Raw genomic sequence first — 5,772 nt, forward strand, 5'->3', positions numbered from 1 at the left:
GTACTGGCTTGGCCTAAAGAGGCCACTGGGAGGCCAGGGTTGGGCCTGAAGACACAGGCTGCCACAAAGGCACGAGCTGGGCCTGACTCTGACCCTGACTCTGTCTTGGGTGCTAGGGACAATATTTTATTCCTTTTCTTCTCTTTTTTGAGATGGAGCTCACTCTGTTGCCCAGGCTGGAGTGCAGTGGCGTGATCTCAGCTCACTACAACTCCCGCCTCTTGGGTTCAACTGATTCTCTTGCCTTAACCTTCTGGGTAGCTGGGATTATAGACACACACCATGATGCCTGGTTAATTTTTGTATTTTTAGTGGAGATGGGGTTTCATCATGTTGGCGAGGCTGGTCTTGAACTTCAGGCCTCAGGTGATCCACCCACCTCGGCCTCCCAAAGTGCTGAGATTACAGGTGTGAGCCACCACACCTGGCTTTTTTTGAGACAGAGTTTGGCTCTTGTTGCCCAGGCTGCAACGCCATGGCCCAATCTCAACTCACAGCAATCTTCACCTTCCAGGTTCAAGCGATTCTCACCCTCCCGAGTAGTTGGGATTACAGGCATGCACCCCATGCCCAGCTAATTTTGTATTTTTAGTAGAGATGGGGTTTCTCCATGTTGGTCAGGCTGATCTTGAACTCTCGACCTCAGGTAACCCACCTGCCTCAGCCTCCCAAAGTGCTGGGATTACAGCTGTGAGCCACCATGCCCGGTTCCTTTACTTTCTGAGTAATCTGGCTTTCACTCTCAGGATGACCCCAAATTCTTTCTTGCATGAGATTGAAGAACCTTCTCTTGGGGTCTGGATTGGGACCCCTTTCCAGTAAGGGATTCCCCATCTCTCTATTCCCATCCCCAGAAACGAGCCTGTCTGGTGACTACCTTGGATTACCTTCCAAAGATGCTGTGTGTGGCCGGGCATAGTGGCTCATGCCTGTAATCCCAGCACTTTGGAAGGCTGAGGTGGGCTGATAACCTGAAGTCAGGAGTTCGAGACAATCCTGACCAACATGGTAAAACCCTGTCTCTACAAAAATACAAAGATTAGCTGGATGTGGTGGCACATGTCAGTAATTCCTGCTACTTGGGAGGCTGAGGCATGAGAATCACTTGAAACTGGGAGGCAGAGGTTGCATTGAGCTGAGATCACACCACTGCATTCCATCTTGGGAGACTGAGTGAGATTATGTCTCAAAAACAACAAAAAAGGCCAGATATGGTGCCTCACAGTTGTAATCCCATCACTATGGGAGGCCAGCATCGGTGAATCACCTGAGGTCAGGAGTTGGAGACCAGCCCGAGCAACATGGAGAAACCCTGTCTCTATTAAAATACAAAAATATTAGCTGGGCTTGGTGGCACATGTCTGTAATCCCAGCTACTGGCGAGGTCGAGGAAGGAGACTCACTTGAACCCAGGAGGTGGAGGTTGCGGTTAGTTGAGATCATGCCATTGCACTCCAGCCTGGGTGACAGAGCAAAACTCTGTCCCAAAAACAAACAAAAAACAACAAAAAGAGGTTGTGTGCATATGCAAAAATGTGTGTCTATTGTCTAATACATACTCATAAAGCATCTCCTACATTTCAGACTGTTTTCTGCACTGAGGAACACAGCAGTAAACAGCACAAAAATTCTTCCCTATGTTCTTCAGATTCCAGTAGGGAGGGACAGAAAGTTAGCCATGTTAACAAATAGCATGTATAATAAACATATCCTAGCAGGGTGCAGTGGCTCATGCCTGTAATCCAAGCACTTTGGGAAGCCAAAGAGAGCAGATAGCTTGAGGTGAGGAGTTCGAGACCAGCCTGACCAACATGGTGAAACACTCTCTACTAAAAACATACAAAAAATTAAAAAATAAGCTGGACATGGTGGCACATGCCTGTAATCACAGCTACTCAGGAGGCTGAGACAGGGGACTTGCTTGAACTCAGGAGGCGGAGGTGGCAGTGAGCCAAGATGGCACCACTGAACTCCAGCCTGGGCAACAGAGCAAGAGTCCATCCACTCCAAATAAAGAAGGTCAAATAAGTACATCCCAATGTGATTCATTTCTCTTTGAATGACCACTGCTTGCAAACCGCAGCCAGTGTATCCGTTTATTTCCTTGTTCTGGTTTCTAATGCTATTGGCATCCCCATCTTGACAATGTTTTCCTAAATTTCTATTATCATGTCTCTTTCTTCACTGAAATTGTTATTGAGATAATTGTAGAATCACATGAAATTCTAAGAAATAATATAAGCCCAGCACGGTGTCTCACACCTATAGTCCCAGGACTTTGGGAGGCTGAGTTGGGTGGATCACCTGAGGCCAGGAGATCTAGACCATCTTGGTCAACATGGTGAAACCCATCTCTGCAAAAAAAAAAATGAAAAAAAGTAGAAGTAGTTGGGTGTGATGGTGCCTGCCTGTAGTCCCAGCTTCTTGGGAGGCTGAGGGAGGAGAATCGCTTGAACCTGGGAAGCAGAGTTTGCAGTGAGCCAAGATTGCACCACTGCACTCTAGCCCAGCAACAGAGCTAGATTCTGAGTCAAAAAGAAAGACAGAGAGAGAGAGAGAGAGAGAGGAAGGAAAGAAGAAAGAAAGAATACAAACTAGGTACAGTGGCTCTCACACCTGTAATCTCAGCACTTTGGGAGGCCAAGGTGGGTGGATCACATGAGGTCAGGAGTTCAAGGTCAGCCTGGCGAACATGATGAAACCCCATCTCTACTAAAAGTACAAAACAAAAATTAGCCGGACGTGGTGGCAAGTGCCTGTAATCCCAGCTACTCAGGAGGCTGAGACAGGAGAATCATTTGAACCTGGGAGGTGGAGTTGCAGTGAGCCAAGATAGTGCCACTGCACTCCAGCCCTGAGGACAGAGTGAGATTCAGTCTCAAAAAATAATGATAATAAAATAATAATAATAATATTACAGACAGATCTTTTCTATACTTGGCCCAGATTCCTCCAGTGGTGACATTTTGCAAAATTAAGTCCACTACCACATCTCTGATAGTAACACTGTTACAATCTATCCGTCTTCTTCCCATGGCCCCATTTTACTTTCCGTGTGTGTGAAGTTAACCTGGGTAGGTTTGTGTATCCATCACAGTCAACATACAGACGTTTGTCCACACCACAAGAATGTGTCCTGTGATCCTTCTGTAACCACACCCACCACCCTCTAATGCTCCCATCCCCAGAGCCAATCAGGAAGCTTTCTAAAAAGGTGTTTGTCTCCTAGGGATCCCCAGATTCTACTCCGCAGTCTGCTGAGCAAGAAGCCCAAGGGTGGGGTCAGAAATCTGCATACTTAATACGATGCCTNAGATGGAAGAACCTTCTCTTGGGGTCTGGATTGGGACCCCTTTCCAGTAAGGGATTCCCCATCTCTCTAGTCCCATCCCCAGAAACAATCCTGTCTGGTGACTACCTTGGATTACCTTCCAAAGATGCTGTGTGTGGCCGGGCATAGTGGCTCATGCCTGTAATCCTAGCACTTTGGGAGGCTGAGGTGGGCTGATAACCTGAAGTCAGGAGTTCGAGACAATCCTGACCAACATGGTAAAACCCTGTCTCTACAAAAATACATAGACTAGCTGGATGTGGTGGCACATGTCTGTAATTCCTGCTACTTGGGAGGCTGAGGCATGAGAACCACTTGAAACTGGGAGGCAGAGGTTGCAGTGAGCTGAGAACACACCATTGCATTACATCTTGGGCGACTGAGTGAGATTCTGTCTCAAAAACAACAAAAAAGGCCAGATGTGGTGCCTCACAGTTGTAATCCCATCACTATGGGAGGCCAGCATCGGTGAATCACCTGAGGTCAGGAGTTGGAGACCAGCCTGAGCAACATGGAGAAACTCTGTCTCTATTAAAATACAAAAATATTAGCCGGGCTTGGTGGCACAAGTCTGTAATCCCAGCTACTGGTGAGGTCGAGGAAGGAGACTCACTTGAACCCAGGAGGTGGAGGTTGCGGTTAATTGAGATCATGCCATTGCATTCCAGCCCGGGTGACAGAGCAAAACTCTGTCCCAAAAGCAAACAAAAAACAACAAAAAGATGTTGTGTGCATATGCAAAAACGTGTGCCTATTGTCTAGTACATACTCATAAAGTATCTCCTACATTTCAGACTGTTTTCTGCACTGAGGAACACAGCAGTAAACAGCACAAAAATTCTTCCCTATATTCTTCAGATTCCAGTAGGGAGGGACAGAAAGTTAGCCATGTTAACAAATAGCATGTATAATAAATATATCCTAGCAGGGTGCGGTGGCTCATGCCTGTAATCCAAGCACTTTGGGAAGCCAAAGAGGGCAGATACCTTGAGGTGAGGAGTTCGAGACCAGCCTGACCAACATGGTGAAACACTCTCTACTAAAAACATACAAAAAATAAAAAAATAAGCTGGGCATGGTAGCACATGCCTGTAATCACAGCTACTCAGGAGGCTGAGACAGGGGACTTGCTTGAACTCAGGAGGCGGAGGTGGCAGTGAGCCAAGATTGCACCACTGCACTCCAGCCTGGGCAACAGAGCAAGAGTCCATCCACTTCAAATAAAAAAGGTCAAATAAACACATCCCAATGTGATTCATTTCTCTTTGAACGACCACTGCTTGCAAGCCGCAGCCAGTGTATCCGTTTATTTCCTTGTTCTGGTTTCTAATGCTATTGGCATCCCCATCTTGACAATGTTTTCCTAAATTTCTATTATCATGTCTCTTTCTTCACTGAAATTGTTATTGAGATAATTGTAGAATCACATGCAATTCTAAGAAATAATATAAGCCCGGTGTGGTGTCTCACACCTATAATCCCAGGACTTTGGGAGGCTGAGTTGGGTGGATCACCTGAGGTCAGGAGATCTAGACCATCTTGGTCAACATGGTGAAACCCATCTCTATGAAAAAAAATATTAAAAAGTAGCTGGGCGTGATGGTGCCTGCCTGTAGTCCCAGCTACTTGGGAGGCTGAGGGAGGAGAATCGCTTGAACCTGAGAAGCAGAGGTTGTAGTGAGCCAAGAGATTGCACAACTGCACTCTAGCCCAGCAACAGAGCTAGATTCTGACTCAAAAAGAAAGACAGAGAGAAAGAGAGAAAGAGAAAGAGAGAAAGAGAGGAAGGAAAGAAGAAAGAAAGAATACAAACTAAACTAGGTACAGTGGCTCTCACACCTGTAATCTCAGCACTTTGGGAGGCCAAGGTGGGTGGATCACCTGAGGTCAGGAGCTCAAGACCAGCCTGGCCAACATGATGAAACCACATCTCTACTAAAAGTACAAAACAAAATTAGCCGGACTTGGTGGCAAGTGCCTGTAATCCCAGCTACTCAGGAGGCTGAGGCAGAAGAATCACTTGAACCCAGGAGATGGAGTTGCAGTGAGCCAAGATAGTGCCACTGCACTCCAGCCCTGAGGACAGAGTGAGATTCAGTCTTAAAAAATAATGATAATAAAATAATAATAATAATATTACAGACAGATCTTTTCTATACTTGGCCCAGATTCCTCCAGTGGTGACATTTTGCAAAATTAAGTCCACTACCACATCTCTGATAGAAACACTGTTACAATGTATCCATCTTCTTCCCATGGCCCCATTTTACTTTCTGTGTGTGTGAAGTTAACCTGGGTAGGTTTGTGTATCCATCACAGTCAACATACAGAAGTTTGTCCACACCACAAGAATGGATCCTGTGATCTTTCTATAATCACACCCACCACCCTCTAATGCTGCCATCCCCAGAGCCAATCAGGAAGCTTTCTAAAAAGGTATT

The sequence above is a fragment of the Cebus imitator genome, unplaced genomic scaffold (genome assembly GCF_001604975.1).
Source record: "Cebus imitator isolate Cc_AM_T3 unplaced genomic scaffold, Cebus_imitator-1.0 Scaffold1018, whole genome shotgun sequence".
Taxonomy (NCBI): domain Eukaryota; kingdom Metazoa; phylum Chordata; class Mammalia; order Primates; family Cebidae; genus Cebus; species Cebus imitator.